General features: G+C 38.4%; 2 non-coding genes across 2 annotated transcripts; one reads left to right on the forward strand and one right to left on the reverse strand.

Annotated features, from left to right (window-relative positions):
* Positions 1–1,885: 1,885 nt before the first annotated feature.
* LOC148545809 (small nucleolar RNA R71) lies at positions 1,886–1,989 on the reverse strand. The gene has a single exon (XR_015901820.1). It is a non-coding gene; the product is annotated as a small nucleolar RNA R71 (small nucleolar RNA).
* Positions 1,990–15,770: 13,781 nt separating this feature from the next.
* On the forward strand, positions 15,771–15,877 carry LOC148545810 (small nucleolar RNA R71). Its single transcript, XR_015901962.1, has one exon. It is a non-coding gene; the product is annotated as a small nucleolar RNA R71 (small nucleolar RNA).
* The last annotated feature ends 1,867 nt before the right edge of the window (positions 15,878–17,744 follow it).

Consider the following 17,744-nt stretch of genomic DNA (forward strand, 5'->3'; position numbering starts at 1 on the left):
AGCAAGGAGAGGCCTCAAAGCCCAAGAAGCACAACTGAAGCTCAATATAGAAAGTGTATAAATAGGATAGAAGTTAAGTTAGAGATGACTTTTTACTTTCACTTTTAGCTAGTTTTCCTTTTCTTTGTAATTGAATTCAGAGCTATGATTCACTAAACCCCCTTTCATTGGGTTAGGGAGCTCTATTGTAATTCAATGAATCAATAATAGTTTATCTTCTTCTTCAATCTTTTCTCTTGAATTTTGTTAGAAAGCTTCTCGATCTAATTCCATTGAGTAGTTGTCTTGGGAAAGAAACTACTCATACTTGGAATCCTTCGGAGCCTTGGGAAAGGAATGGAGGATTCATGCTAGAGAAGCTTTCTCACAGTGGATTGGATTGGGGTTTGGATGGATATTGTGACATGTAATCCTACCAAATTGTGGTTCATGAAATTGTGTGGTATAATCAGTGATCAAGCATCATCTCTTCTTATGAACATTTAAACCAAGGGATTGGGAATTTTTTTGTTTTTAGAGAGCATTGGTGAGCCAAGGAATTGGGATCCAATCATATAAGATTGCCAAGCAAAATTCAATGAACGCATTGGTTGAGGAAGAGATAAACATGTTTTGATTCGGAGATCTCAATATCTCCTATAACCCAATGAATTCCCCAATTCTGATTTCCACTTTCTCTTTACGTTCTGCTACTCAATTCATGCAATCACCCCCATTCCCTTTTAATTTCAGCAATTTAGTTTCTGCTCTTTAATTCATGCAATTTAAGATTCCGCCATTTCAATTTCTTGTCATTTACTTTTCCCGCCACTTTTACATTCCGCAATACTCATCTCAATCTTGATTCCGCTCAACTAGAACACACTTCTAATCCGAATTGCTCACTCAACCAATCCTTGTGGGATTCGACCTCACTCTATTGTGAGTTTTTACTTGACGATAACCGGTGCACTTGCCGGAAGGAATTTTGCCGATCGTGCAATTTCCTAAATCGTAGCATAACTAGTTTATGTGCATCAAGTTTATGGCGCCGTTGCCGGGGATTGGTTTTCGATTGACAATTCTCAAATTGGAAGCTAACTAGATTGAGCAATTTTCTCTTGCTTTGTTAATTCTGTTCAAGATACTGTTGAATTTTAATTTCTGCACTTGGTTACATGCTTTCCTTCTTTATGCCTTTAAATTCACGCAACTAACTCACTGACTCACTAACTGTTTGAATTAATTCCTCAATTGAGCTAACCATACTCTTCCATTAACCAAGAGTATTTCACTTGTTGTGTTTGAGCTGTGTTCTTGTATGACAGGTAGGAGAGGAGAGACATCAACTCCTCCATATACCGAACCAGAGAGGACCCTTCATAGACTTAGAAGGGAAGCAAGAGGGAAGAGAGTAGTGGGAGAAGAGGAATCTGAAGGAGAATCTGAGGACAATTTTGAGGAAGCTTTAGATCTCAACATGGATAGAGAAGCTCACAACCATGAGAGAGCTGATGGAAACGATGCCATCCGTGAGAGGAGGGTTCTTAGTTCATACATAAACCCAACCTCTGGGAATTGTGGTAGTAGCATCCAGAAACCACCCATTCAGGCCAACAATTTTGAGCTCAAGCCACAGCTAATATCACTTGTAGAAAATCATTGTTCCTTTGGAGGAAGTGCTAATGAAGACCCAAACCAACATCTCACAAAATTCCTGAGAATTTGTGACACTGTGAAGTCCAATGGAGTCCAGGAAGATGCCTATAAACTGCTTTTGTTCCCATTTTCACTTAGGGACAAAGCAGCTAAGTGGCTGGAATCATTCCCAAGGGGGAGTCTAACAACATGGGATGAGGTGGAAAGCAAGTTTCTGGCACGTTTCTACCCTCCACAAAAGGTCAATAGGCTTCGATCTGAGGTTCAGACTTTTAGACAACAAGATGGTGAAACTCTCTACGAGGCATGGGAGAGATTCAAGGACTTGACAAGGAAATGCCCACCAAACATGTTCCATGATTGGGTGCAACTGCACATCTTCTATGATGGGCTCTCTTATGAATCAAGGAAGGCTGTAGACCATTCATCAGGAGGTTCATTGAACAGGAAAAAGACTGTGGAAGAAGCCATTGAAGTGATCGAGACAGTGGCTGAGAATGAGTACTACTATGCATCAGAAAGGCACAACACTAAGGGAGTCATGGAGCTGAACCATGTTGATACAATTCTAGCCCAAAACAAGGTGTTTGCCAAGCAACTAGCAGAGCTTACCAGGCAAATAGAAACAAAGCAAGTGGCTGCAATACACACACAAGATCAAGAGGAGGTAGGCATTGAAGGAGGTGATTGGGATGAGGTTAACTATGTGGGAAACCAACAAAGGCAATCATATGATCCACATTCCAACACTTACAACCCAGGCTGGAGAAACCACCCAAACTTTGGGTGGGGAAACCAACAAACCCAACCACAAAACCACAAACCTTACAACCACAACCAACATAACAATTCCACATGCCAAAACTCCAACCAAAGATCATACCAAGCCACACAAAACACTTACCCCCAACCATCATATCATGGCCAAAATAATCAACATACCCAACCTAATCCGAACCAACAATTTCAAGATCAATTAAACCGGATAGAAGGAATGATGGCAACCATGAGTCAAGACATAGTTGAATTGAAGAGCTTCAGGGATGATGTGAGAACTACCTTAAGAAACCATGGTGAAAAACTCAAAAGGATGGAATCTCAAGTAGGAGAGCTATCTCAACAGGCACCCAAATCAACTGCAGTGTTCCCTAGTGACACAGAAAAGAATCCCAAAGGGGAACAAAAGAGAGTAAGATGGGAAGAATGCAAAGCCATCACCATAATGAAGGAAGTCTCAGAAGAAGAAGGAATCAGGCCCTCAGAGCAGGAACCAGAAATCTTGAAGGAAGGTGTGGAAGAAGTTAAGCAAGAAGGTGGAACTGAGCAAGCCAAGGAACTGCAAAAAGGCATGATGGAAATATACCAACCAAAAGCACCATTTCCTGAGAGGTTAGGAGGAGGTGAAAAAAGGAAAACCTACTCAAGGTTTCTAGAGACATTTAACTCTCTTCATGTCAATATTCCCTTTCTTGAGATTCTTCATCAAATGCCCACACACATCAAGTATTTAAAGGAATTGTTAAGCAAAAAAAGAGTTTTGAAGGGAGGACAAACAGTAACAATGAACAAAGAATGCAGTGCTCTCATCAAGAAGGACACACTCTCTAAGAAAACAGACCCAGGAAGTTTTCATATCCCTTGCATCATAGGGGAAACAAAAATTGACAGAGGATTCTGTGATCTAGGAGCTAGCATAAATGTGATGCCTCTAACTCTTATGAAGAGGCTACAACTGAATGAGGTGAGATCCACTGATGTAATCATACAACTGGCTGACAAAACTCAGAAGCAAGCTGAAGGGGTAGTTGAAAATGTGCTGGTGAAAGTGGGGGATTATTATTTCCCCACAGACTTTGTCATTGTGGACATGGAGGAAAGCTACTTACACCCTATCATTCTGGGCAGACCATTTCTAGCCACTACTAGAGCGCTCATAGATGTAGAACAAGGAGAGCTAATTCTGAGAATACATGATGAACAGCTCATTTTCAAAGTCTTCAAACCTGCATCTGAGCCTGAACCAGAACCTGAAAAGCCTAAAGATGATAGTAGCCATCCGTGTTTGGAGGAAAGTAATCCAGCAGCTGAGACTCTAAAACAGTCATTGGAAGGCAAACAAGAGTTGCAAGAGTTAGAGCCACAAGAATCAGTGGAAACAGATCAGAAGGATCCTCCTGACATAAAGGTCAATGAAGAAATCCTCAAGAGAAAGGGAAGAGTGATAGGGAGATTGCCAAGAGGATGGAGAAACAAGAAAATTCCCACTGAAGGTTTTTCTCCGGGAGATAACGTGATATCAAGTCATTATCTGCCAATCCCACCTGGCCTCAAAACCATTCCTTCCCAGCTCCCTCAAGTGTTCACAATCAGGAAAGTTCTTTCTATGGAACATTTAGAGGTCATGAATGAATCAAGTGGGGACGTTTTCATAATGAGAGGAGATGACGTCAAGCACTACAATCCACCCTAACAAGGGACAACCGTCAAGCTAGTGACGTTAAAGAAGCGCTTCATGGGAGGCAACCCATGTTTTTAGTATCCTTAATCTTTAGTGCTTTGCTTTACATCTAATAAAGCATGGTTTCTTATGCATGAACTTGAATCCTCAGGACAACTATTGATTAAGTGCACTAAACCTTGCATGTAAATTACAATTGGTCTCTAAGTTTGGTGTGCCTGATGGCACTCCCAAATCTTACTCAAATTGAATTCCATCTTTCATTCAAGGTGCACAACCAAACATTAAGTTTGGTGTTCTTTTTGAACACAGTTTATGAAAAGCAAGAAGTTCCTCTGGATTTCAAAATTCATGACAAGTATACCATTCACATGTTTTAATACTTTGGTTTCAATTACTTAGGGTAGTAACTTTGTTTAGAATCAAAGAGCCAAGGTGACTATGATTTATTAGAATTATGCACACTCATTAAGGACAACCAATATGGATTTCATGTCATCAGGAGACTTAACCAAACACTAAGTTTGGTGTCCAAATAATAAGTGTGCATACATGTAGAAGTCACGGCTATAAGCTCATAAAGACAAGCATTGATTTACATGTGCAAATACTATTCATAATTCACATGGACCGAAAAATGATAGCAAATTTGTTTGTTTGTGCAGGTACAAAAGAAAAGACAAAAATGGAGGAAAAAGACAAAGGGAGGTACGTGCTTGGTCAAAAAGAAAATTCACAAATCTTTGAAACTAACACATGGGAAAAGGAAGTTCTGCAAGAAAAGAAAGCTACATGTACAACCTAATGCACCCAGAATACTTCCAAGAAAATGAAAAGCAAATCGTCCTTATCCATAATTCATATATTTACCATCAAGCCACCCTTCACAAACCACCCTAGCCGTCCATTTTTCACTCATGGGCACTATAAAGAACCACTTGGGGAACGAGTCCCACACCACCAATTCTCCTCCATACACATTTTCCTTCATCATAGCATAACTATCTCTTGCCGAAAACAACCTCACCACACTTCCAACAACACTTCTTGCTTCACCTTGTCAACTTTAGCTTGTCACTTACCAAAACTAAAGAATCAATGGCAGCTTCATCTAGCCACAAAAGAAGAAAGGACAAACAGCCAATGGAGGAAAACAGGGAATTCGATGCATGGAGATACAGATCAGTGTTCCATGAGATTCAAGCCGAATGGATGAGACCTAAAACGGTACTAGCTGAGGTCCCCTTTGACCTTGAAAAGGATGAGTTCCCAGGTGTTTGGGAAAAGATCAAAAAGAGGAAGTGGGAGCTCCTAACTAAGCCAATCACTAGAATCAACATCAACTTGGTGAAGGAGTTTTATGCAAATGCAGTAAGGGAGGATCAAACCAAGAACCCCACATACAAAAGCTATGTGAGAGGGGTGGAAGTTGACTTCAGTCCCAAAGCAATCATGAAAACTCTTGGCCTGAAAAACATACATTTCAGCCAAGCAAGTTATGAAGAAAGGATGATAGGAGAACCTGACTATACAACTATTGCTGAAGACCTTTGTGCCATCAGAGCTGAATGGGTGAGAAAAACAAGAGGGGCTCCAAGAGTCTTGAGAAGGGGAGACCTAACACCTGAAGCTAAAGGGTGGTATGCAATAGTTAGGAGATCCATCCTACCCACTGCAAACTCTTCGGAAATAGTCCCTAAAAGAGCCATCTTGCTACATTGCATTATGGTTGGAGGAGAGATCAAAGTTCATAAACTCATTGCTGAACAGATACAAGAGTTTAGTGAGAAAAGTGACCCTGAATCCTGGCTTCACTTCCCTAGCACTATCATTAGACTATGCATCGATGCCCAAGTACCACTTGAGGATGAAAGACCTAATTGGCTATATCCTGGACTGGCCATAACTGCACACAGAATGACTCTTGGCCCAACTCCTCCAAGACATACAAGAAGAAGAAATGAAGAAGGGCAACAAGGGGAAGCCGAGCAAGAAGCAGAACAAGAAAGACAGGAAGGAGAAGATAGAGAAGAAGAGCAAGAAGAGCAAGCAACTCCTGAAAGAAGACAACGAATTCCCAGAGACCCCATGGATATGAGCAGAATGCAGGAAATCATGGAAGGAATGTCTCAACAATACATGAGGTCTCAGGAGAGACAAGAGGACTTTCATCTAAAAATGATGGATATGCAAAGGAACTTTGAATCAAGATTCTTCGATCTGCAAAGGGAACAAAATTTACACTTACAAGAATCCTTCAGCCACATATGCCAACACCAAGACGCCAATGTCTTGGCAATCAAGGAAGCCACCACTTTACAGAATGCAAGATACTCAGTCCAAGCTGATTACAACATCAGTTCGCAAATCAAGCTTAACTACATAGGGGAACATCTACACAAGATGGACCCAGCATTCCCAGCTTATGATGAGTATTTCAAAGGGAGGAAAGAAGGAGAAATAAACAAGGCAATGATCCTTGAAAAAGGAGTGGAAGAAACGATGAAAAAGGCTGGATTCTGGAAAAAGCTCATAAGAAAAGACAAAGGAAGCACAAGTGGTCAAAAAGAGGCAGGAAGCAAGAAGAAGCAGGATCCCAAGAATTAAGAAGAACCAAGCAATAAATAAGAGGTGGTGTCGTTCCTTAATAATCAAATGATAATTGGTGAATTGTCTTTATGAACGTGTTTTCATCATAAGTCATTTAAGTGTTATGTGGAGTTTTTTTTTTATGAGTCGTTTTTTTTTAGTATGTGTGTTTGTTAATTGCTTTGAATAAAGTGAATGCCTAGATGTTTGGATATAACTTCACCTTCTTAAACAAGTGTGTGCCATGCTTGTTCTGTTTCCAAAAATAAAAGAAAAAGTTTGAACAAAAGTAACTTGGCTAAATTAGTAACAAATCAAGTAGAATTAAGTGGTGGTATGCATGCTTGATTGTTTAGTCAGATCACTAAAATTAGAGTGTAGAATTAGCATTTTTTATGTAGAAAGTGAAAATTGTCTATGGATCTTGATGAATAAATGTCTTTGGCCATAAAAAAAAAAAGAAAGAAAAAGAAAAAGAAAAAGCCACGGAAAAAGGCAACCAAAAAGCAAAAAAAATTGAGAAAATAAGCTAGGTACCAATGGTTTGAACTTCTGAGACAAATGCCTGTGGTGTTTATGTATTAAGGATATGCTTGGATGAATAGGTTCTGAGGAGTGTTTCAACACTTGGTAACTTGGGTTAACTAACCCGGGATTATCAACCAAAAGTCCATTATCAAGAGCAACCTAAATACAAAACATTTAGTCACACAAAGAGGTGCTGGGCACCAATGTCTCAAGAAGAAATGTGAACTAAAATGCCTAAAGTGGATATGTGTAGTGCACTGATAAGAAAAAGAAAATGCCAAAGGCTTGTGCAACACATGACACTAAGCAAACAAGGAGCAAAAGAAGCTCTAAGAAAAAGAAAAGAAAAACAAAGAAAAGAAAAGTGCCAAAGACATAAGAATAACAAGAGGCCATAACAATGTTTGATGGATGCAATGAAAAAGTGATAATCCTACCTGATAAGTATGAAAAAGTGATGCTGCAACTTTCTGCATAAAACCCTTCTGATGAACTTCAAATGCTTGCTAATATAGCCAATGTAATTGCTTTCTGTTTCATACTTTCTTCTCAAATAACTCAGGACTTGCTTAGGGACAAGCAAGTATTAAGTTTGGTGTTGTGATGCCAAGGCATCATAGGCAAGTTTCACTAGCATTTTTCTGTTAGTTTTAGTTGTTTTATGCATTTTCTTGAGCTTAAAGTAACCAAAATTGGTTAAATGAAGAACAAAGTAATGAACCATCCAAACAATATGATTTTGATGCAAATTCCTTGAGTTTTAGTTATATTACTTAAATGCTATGAATGGAAGATTTCTCATGAAATTTTGCAAGACTTTGATGCAATTGTTTGGATGATTTCGGGGAAGAAGAGGCTAAGCAAGGAAGCAACAAAATCAATAAAGGAAGCTTGAATATCACATGTGGAGTTTAAGTTCCAGTTTAAGCCTAAACTGGAGCTTAAACGCCAAAATCATGAAGGATAAGAAATGCTGGGATTGAAGTTTAACCTCCAGTTTGACCTCAAACTGGAGGTTAAACGCCAGAATGAAAAGCCTCACTTAAGGAGCATTCCACGTTTAACCTCCAGTTTGACCTCAAACTGGAGGTTAAACGCCAGAATGAGTATGCCACCCAGGGAGGAGTTCCACGTTTAACCTCCAGTTTGACCTCAAACTGGGGGTTAAACGCCAGAACCAGGAAGAGTACCAGGGAGCCATTCCACGTTTAAGCTCCAGTTTGACTCAAACTGGAGCTTAAACGTGTTCGACAGCTTTTCTACTCCAGGGTTGCTCTCTCCATTTCCACGTTTAACCTCCAGTTTGACCTCAAACTGGAGGTTAAACGTGTTCGACACCTCCAGGGCCACCATTCTAAGCTTCCACGTTTAACCTCCAGTTTGACCTCAAACTGGAGGTTAAACGTGCTCGACCTCCAGTATGCCTCCACCCTTTTCCACGTTTAACCTCCAGTTTAACCTCAAACTGGAGGTTAAACGTGTTCGACCTCCAGGGCTGCCTTTCCTATTTCCACGTTTAAGCTTCAGTTTAACCTTAAACTGAAGCTTAAACGTGTTCGACTACATGACTCTCCAGGGCTACCTTCTTCCATTTCCACGTTTAAGCTTCAGTTTAACCTTAACTGAAGCTTAAACGTGCTTCTACAAAAGGCCTCACTGGAAGTGTCTGGCGTTTAAGCTGCAGTTTAAGCTTAAACTACAACTTAAATGCCACTCTTGGAAAAGGTTTCTGGGCCAAAAATATTGTGATTTAAGTTAGTCTTTGAGCACAAATATTAACTTAAACTTACTTTGGTATGAAACCCAATTGAATATCATGGTTTATGGGATTGGGCCTGAAGGATTGATGAGTTTGAAATCTCAATTTATTGAGTCATGTGTCATTATTTGATTATCACTAAGTTGGCTCAATAAATGTTACAGGATTTGGATCAACAACCTCATCAAGGTTATGGATCATAAACCCAAGGCAAAAGGAAAGCAAGGAGAGGCCTCAAAGCCCAAGAAGCACAACTGAAGCTCAATATAGAAAGTGTATAAATAGGATAGAAGTTAAGTTAGAGAGGACTTTTTACTTTCACTTTTAGCTAGTTTTCCTTTTCTTTGTAATTGAATTCAGAGCTATGATTCACTAAACCCCCTTTCATTGGGTTAGGGAGCTCTATTGTAATTCAATGAATCAATAATAGTTTATCTTCTTCTTCAATCTTTTCTCTTGAATTTTGTTAGAAAGCTTCTCGATCTAATTCCATTGAGTAGTTGTCTTGGGAAAGAAACTACTCATACTTGGAATCCTTCGGAGCCTTGGGAAAGGAATGGAGGATTCATGCTAGAGAAGCTTTCTCACAGTGGATTGGATTGGGGTTTGGATGGATATTGTGACATGTAATCCTACCAAATTGTGGTTCATGAAATTGTGTGGTATAATCAGTGATCAAGCATCATCTCTTCTTATGAACATTTAAACCAAGGGATTGGGAATTTGTTTGTTTTTAGAGAGCATTGGTGAGCCAAGGAATTGGGATCCAATCATATAAGATTGCCAAGCAAAATTCAATGAACGCATTGGTTGAGGAAGAGATAAACATGTTTTGATTCGGAGATCTCAATATCTCCTATAACCCAATGAATTCCCCAATTCTGATTTCCACTTTCTCTTTACGTTCTGCTACTCAATTCATGCAATCACCCCCATTCCCTTTTAATTTCAGCAATTTAGTTTCTGCTCTTTAATTCATGCAATTTAAGATTCCGCAATTTCAATTTCTTGTCATTTACTTTTCCCGCCACTTTTACATTCCGCAATACTCATCTCAATCTCGATTCCGCTCAACTAGAACACACTTCTAATCCGAATTGCTCACTCAACCAATCCTTGTGGGATTCGACCTCACTCTATTGTGAGTTTTTACTTGACGATAACCGGTGCACTTGCCGGAAGGAATTTTGCCGATCGTGCAATTTCCTAAATCGTAGCATAACTAGTTTATGTGCATCACCCAACCCAAAGTTTGGGTGGTTTCTCCAACTATGGTTATAGGTTTTAGAATATAGATCATGAGCTTGCCTAGATGAATTTCCAAGGTAATTGGCTTCCTCCCAGTTATCTCCTTCCTCTGTGTCTAACTCTTCTTGAGGTGATGGTTGGGTATGGATGATTGCAACCTGAGTCTTCTCCATTCGCTTGGTCAATTCAGCTAGTTGCTTGGTGATCATCTTATTCTGGGCCAGGATTACATCCATATGGTTTAATTCCATGACTTCCCTCACTACAAGAAAAAAGGCCTATCGGCACCCTTTTTTCTTGCCACGCTTTAAAAACATGCCCAAAAGTGGTCTATAGGCATGCTTTTGCGAGGGTGGCCATTGATTTGTGATTTGGCCACGCTTTTTTTTGAGGGGCACGCTTTTTCAAGGGTGGCCACTTATTTGAAATTTGGCCACGCTTTCTTACTGCCACGCTTGAAAAGCGTACCCATAGAGAGAAATCAGCACGCTTTTACGAGAGTGCCCACTGATTTGATATTTCGCCACGCTTTGTTTTTGCCACGCTTAAAAAGCATGGCCATAGAAAGAAACCGGTACGCTTAAAAAGCATGGCTATACCTTGTCTATTTTGGCACCGTGAAAAAATGTGCCAATAAAGCTCCCTCCTCAAAAATTTAGTTTCCCACCTATTTTCCCACACTTAACCTTTTTTTTTCTAAGTTATCAAATTTTACTAACCAACAACACACACTACTAACTTACACACTAACTAAAACAATGAAACCCTAAAAATTCATCTTCTCGCTCGAACCCTAAAAGCTAAGGCGCCGTCAGCTTCATCGTCGCGATCGAACCTAGCCCTGGTCGCCTGTCTCTGTCGCGGTGCTGCTCGCCTCATCTTCTCGAACCCAGCCCTGGTCGTGGTGCTCCTCGCCTGTCTCTGTCGCGGTGCTCCTCGCCACATCTTCTAGAACCCAGCCCTAGTCGTGGTGCTCCTCGCCTGTCTCTGTCGCGGTACTGCTCGCCTCATCTTCTCGAACCCTGCCCTGGTTGTGGTGCTCCTCGCCTGTCTCTGTTGCGGTGCTCCTCGCCTGTCTCTGTCGCGGTGCTGCTCGCCTCATCTTCTCGAACCCAGCCCTGGTCGTGGTGCTCCTCGCCTCTCTCTGTCGCGGTTCTGCTCAGCCTCGTCTTCTCGAACCCAGCCCTGGTTGTGGTCCTGCTCGCTTCCCTCTGTCGCGGTTCTGCTCAGCCTCATCTTCTCGAACCCAGCCCTGGTCGTGGTGCTGCTCGCCTCTCTCTGTGTCATGGTTCTGCTCAGCCTCATCTTCTCCAACCCAGCCCTGGTCGTGGTGCTGCTCGCCTCTCTCTGTGTCGCAGTTCTGCTCGCCTCTCATCCCACATCTGGCATCAAGGTTTGTTTTTTCTAACTTTATCGATTTTGTTTACTTGCGATTATGCTTGGTGCGTTCTTTCAATGTTAATTCTCTGCTTATTATTCCATTGCGGATCATTTTCTATTACTTTCTGGATGGTGATTGGTCATTGGGGCTGCATTATTGCTTTTACTTTAGGAGTTTAGAATTGTATGGAAAAGAAAACTGCTCTTACATCTACCTGAGATAGTAATTTTGATTTTCAAACTTAAACATCTCTGGAAAGCATTTTGCATTTAACCTGTTCATGATGAGTATAGCTTTTCTCATAGGAGCAATGATGAGCATGGTGGTTTTCTGTTCTTCATGCCTGATATCCTACTTTAATTTGATCTTTCCTGTAATAAATTTTAAGGCAAAATTGCACATTTTTATTGGGGTGTTTGAAGGGTATTTTTTGCTTGTATTGTTATATAGAACAAGGAAGATACATTACAATTCTGAGATAAATTGAAGCTCCTAAGTATGCACTATGGATCTATTGATTTTTTTATTTTTGTTAACAAATACACATATCATGTCATGTGCTTACTAAATTCTAACTGTGAATTCTAACTCTTTTCTCTCTTTTTTTCTTCTACAGTATCCTCCTTGTTACAAGGACATCAGTTTCTGGATCAATGAATCATTTACTGAAACCAATCTGTGTGAACTTGTTAAAGGAATTGCTGGGGATCTTGTAGAAGAGGTAATTCTTTGAAAGTTCTAGTAAATCTTTTCTCTTGCATTTAAATGTATGTGAATTATCAATGTTGCTGTTTCCTGAATGTTCAATGGATTGAAAATATATCTGGGCTTATCTGATCTGAGATTGAAAATTGGGGTTATGAAGAGATCTTGTGCAAAGCAAATTAAATGTTGTGTTAAGATGAGCTCTGAAACATCTTAACATTTAATTAGAGGATTTAAATTGACTGAATACAGGTTATGAAAATTATGAATACAGGTTATGAAAACTCAAACGATGCTTTATTATATGACTATGGAGGATTTAAATTTTATGGTGTGTGGTATTTATATTTTACTTTTTTTGCAGATGGACACAGAGTGTTGTTAGAAGCTATTGGGTATATCAGATTCCTTTAGAGTCAAATCGAGGTCATTTATGTTCCTTGAATTCTCACATATTTGTACCATACATACACATTCCTTTACTAATAATCAATTTTCCCAAACAACTATGATGAGTCAGTGATGTGTGTGTGTGTGTGTGTGTGTGTGTAGCATGCTGTTAAAGGTTCACTTTACTTTTTTTTTTCAACAACACACCCTTTATTATTTATTATTTATTGAAGTTCTAAAACTATATTAAACTATTTATTTTTTATTAAAAAAATTCCTTGGATATTATTTCAGGCCGTTAATTTATGTGTGAGAATGTATATTAATTAATTAGAAATTGATGAGTAATTATGTGGTAGTAATTGAGTGATGATTGTAATTATCTAATGTAATTAGGTTCATCAGGGAGAGAAAATTTGTTTATTCCCTGAAGACCCCGGTCAGATATGCTTTTTACATTGGATCCATTAAATCTTTTAAGGGTTTTGGTGATTTTGAATGTAGAAATTTAAAGAATTACCTTACATTATATGGTTAAATAAAGAAAAGCATATAATTAAAGAGAAATATTGTATCAAAAGTGACTTTTATCTGATGTAATATTATTTTAATTAAACTAATGGCTTCCTTTACTACTTTACTAATTGCAAAAAGTTGAACATGGTTTAATACATTTTCATTTTAGTTTGTTTTACTTTTTGGTTATGTAGCTACTGCATGAAAACTACTTGAAGAGGAAATTACCTACTAGTGAACAGGTATGATTATTGCCCTCTTCAACTTTAATATTTTAATATTTTTTTGGTTTTCTTTCATAATTTTACAATGAGAGTTTCTGTTTCATAACCTTCTACTATTTCAGACCCCTTTTGTAGTATATTTTTTTATTTTAATTTTTTTTCTGAGGCTTCGGGTGGTGGTGGCTTACATGCTTAGTCACTGTTGGTTTAAGAGGTTTTGGTTTGCTCATTGTTGAAAAAGTTTGCTTCTTTTTCTGCTTGAGAGTTCAGCCTAACAAATAATGGCTAATGCCTTACATGGAAGAAATTGTAGCAGATTGGGACTTGGGATTTGAAGCATTATTTTTGTTTTGTCTATAGTGTTAGAATATTTATTCAGAAAACTTTGGAGGAATCTATAGTTATTGTTTCATGAGAGATATTAGAGATGTATGATCTATCATGATGTGGTATCTAGCCAGTGATTTTTTCTTGATTCAAGAGTTTTTTTTTCTTTGAATTAATGGGAAAGTAAAGAGATGTGGCCTACTACTGGTCCCCTTGTTTTCATGATTTGGCTGTCCTATGTGTAATTAAGTTGTTAAATATCATACTCATAATCTTTTTTTGCCTCAAGAGGTTACTAATTCCCACGAATGATTAAAGTACTTGGATTTAGTGGTAATTTGAGTTTAGTGTCTCTCTAATACACACTTCTGATTGTTTGTTAAACTCTAAACCTTTTCTCCTTTTAAATGAACCATTAATTATTCTTTTAATATATATATATATTTTTCTTTTTTATGAAATAAGAATAACTCATTAATCAAGTTACACACTTAAAAAATAAATGTTTATGAATTAGAGGTTTAATTTAAGATTTTTACTATCAAATTTTTACTCTCAAACAGAACCTGCATATATCATTACACAAAACTAGTATTTACTTTTTTCTATCTTTGTTTGCCATGTCATATACTAATCAATATATACAATAATAAAATTGAAAACAGTGTTTGTTTGCTTGAACTGAATCTTGTGTTTGCTTGGTTGCTACTGAATCTTATTAGTGTTGATTTAAGTCTATTTTTTTTAATACAGGCTTTTAATAGTTGTGTTTTCGCTGCTGTTGCTGCTGCCACATCTCTTGGTTTGCTTCTGCTCTGGTACTGCCATTGCTGCAAGGGTACGGATTTAGTTTCTGCGGTGCTAGTTGACTAGCTACTATCTTTATTTTAGTTTAATTTTAAAAATTCTGACAGCTTCTGTGGAGGCAACAATGCTAATGTGATCGTGGTTATTTATGTCGTAACCTCGTATAACTTATTATAGTTATAACTTATTTGTTTTGTAATAGAACCTCTATCATTAAAGGTCATGTGATCGTGGTTATGTATACTACTTAATAGAACCTCTATCATTAGAGGTCATGTAATAGATCAGAACCTCTATCATTAGAGGTTATGTATACTACTTAATTTGTTATTCATGTTATGTATACTACTTAAGTGCTTTCTCGAGGCAGTCACTTCAAGGCTTTCTTTAAGAATTGCTAAATATATATAATTTTAAAATTATATATGAATTTTGCACGAAATATTAAGAAGATTAATAAAAAAAATTCTGACCAAACTTATGGGCACGCTTAAAAAGGGTGGCTATACCTTAATTTTGGGCTCAACAAGCACACTTAATAAGCGTGGCCATAACTTGGCAACCGGCACGTTTTAAAAGCGTACCCATATCCTCATGTACTGCCACGTTTTCTAAGCGTACCTATATCCTCATACGTTTACCCTATTGGCACGTTTAAAAAGTGTAGCCAAATCTTCCCCTATCGGTACGCTTTTAAAGAGTACCCAAAACATACATTCTGGGACGTTTTAAAAGCGTGGCGATACGTGCATTTTTCGGTACGCTTATAAAGCGTACCTATAGGTTAAGACCTATGGCCACGTTTTTAAGCGTGGCAAGAAAAGAAAGCGTGCCAACAAAAAAAGCGTGCCGATAGATCCACAAAAGCGTGGCGATAGAGCAACCGGCACGCTGGCAGATGTGACCCTTTCAAAAGCGTGCCGATAGCTCAAAAAAGCGTGGCAAAAAACTATCGGCACGCTTTTTTGCACTTTTTGGCACGCTTTTAAAGCGTGGCAAAAAGCTTATTTTCTTGTAGTGTCTATTGTTGCTTCTGTCTGAGGCATAAAAATACTCATTGTCGGCCACTGTCTCTATAACATCAATGGCTTCTTCAATGGTCTTCTTCTTGTTAAGGGAACCTCCAAATGAGTATTCTACAGCTTTCTTTGATTCACAATTCAACCCTTCATAAAAGATATGAAGTTGCACCCACTCATTAAACATATCAGGGGGCATTTTCTTGTCAAATCTTTGAATCTCTCCCAGGCTTCATAAATAGTCTCACCATCTTACTGTCTGAATGTCTGCACTTTAGTTCTCAGTCTGTTTACTTTTTGTGGAGGGTAGAACCTTGCTAAGAATCTATTCACCACATCTTCCCAGGTTGTCAAGCTCTCTTTGGAAAATGATTCTAGCCATTTTGTTGCTTTGTCCCTCAAAGAAAATGGAAACAATAGCAATCTATAGGTGTCAGGATGAACGTCATTAGATTTAACCGTATCATAGATCCTTAGAAATGTAGAGAGATGCTGATTAGGGTCTTCTTGGGCACTTCCTCCAAAAGAACAATTGTTTTGCACAAGAGTGATGAGCTGAGGCTTCAATTTGAAATTATTAGCATGAATAGTTGGCTTTTGAATGCTGCTACCACAGTTCCATGGGTTTGGATTGATGTAAGAGCCCATAACTCTCCTCTCTTCTCCAGCAGGGTTGGTTGCGCCTCCTCTGGCATGATTGTTCATCTCTCCTTCATGATGGTTTTCCATATCATCCTCCATGGTTATATCCAAGTCTTCCTCCTTTTCCTCTGCACCAATGGCCTTCTTTCCTCTTACTTCCCTCCTTAATCTCAGGAAGGTTCTCTCTGGTTCACTGTCAAAAGAGGTTGAAACCCCTCTTCTACCTGTCATACAAGTACCAAAATAAGTAGCGACCAGCAAGTGAAGATTTCAAAGTTAATGAAAAAGTGTCATTACAGCAATTGAGGCAATTAATCAAACAGTTAATGAGTTAGTGGATTAGTTTTGCTGGAAATTAAGGAAATAAAGAAAAATAAGAGAAACAACTAAAATTGCAGAAAGTAATTGTAACAGCAGAAATTGAAATTTAATTAACAAAAGAAAAGAAAAATGCCCAATTTAGTTATCCTCCAATTTAATAATTGTCAATACAAAACTAATCCCCGGCAACGGCGCCATAAACTTGATATCCTGAAAACTGTCTCTCAACAATTTTTTACCGGCAAGTGCACCGGATTGTCGTCAAGTAAAAACTCACTGTAGAGTGAGGTCGAATCCCATAGGGATTGGTTGGTTGATCAATGTTAATTGGAGAATTGTTCTAGTTGAACAAAATCAGAATTGAATTGGAATTGCAGAAAGTAAAATTGGTGAGAAACTTAAATTGCAGATAATTAAAGTGCAGAAGCTTAAATTGCAAGAAATTAAAAGGGAATGGAGATTTAGCATGAAATTAAAAAAGCAGAATATAAACAGAATGGGTAAGATCAGAGTAGGGGATTCATTGGATTTCAGGAGATATTGAACTCTCCGGATCAACTCATTTTCATTTCTTCCTCAAAGCATGAATAATTTCTCTAATCTCTCTAAGCATGAATAATTTCCCCAATGTCTTAGCTCACCAATCTCTCTAAGCATGAATAATTTCCCAATGTCTTGATTTAATTGCTCATGGGAAGAGATGAAATTCGCTCACTGATTAGACCACACAAATTCATAGATCAAAGTATTGGTAGGATTAAATGTCACAATATCCATCCAATCCCCAATTTAATCTAATGTGAGAAAGCAATTCTAGCATGAATTCCTCATCCCTCTCTCAAGGATCAGAGGAATTCCAATTATGGATAGCTTCTCTATCAAGACAACTATCAAATCGAATTGGGATCGAAAGCTTTCTAACAACAATCAAGAGAAAAGAAAGAAGAAGAAGATGAAAACTACTATTGATCCATTGAATTACAATAGAGTTCCCTAACCCAATGAAAGGGGTTTAGTTGTTCATAGCTTTCAGAATGGAAAATAGAATTGGAAAATACATTGCAAAATGAAAAAGTGTAGAAAGAGAATAAAATTTGGCAGAGTTTCAGTATCAGTCCTTCCACCCCCTAACTAACTTGAATCCTAAGCTATTTATACACTTTGTTCCATTGATCTTCAGTCCCTGAATTGG

The sequence above is a fragment of the Arachis ipaensis genome, chromosome B9 (genome assembly GCF_059453495.1).
Source record: "Arachis ipaensis isolate K30076 ecotype BB chromosome B9, ASM5945349v1, whole genome shotgun sequence".
Classification (NCBI taxonomy): domain Eukaryota; kingdom Viridiplantae; phylum Streptophyta; class Magnoliopsida; order Fabales; family Fabaceae; genus Arachis; species Arachis ipaensis.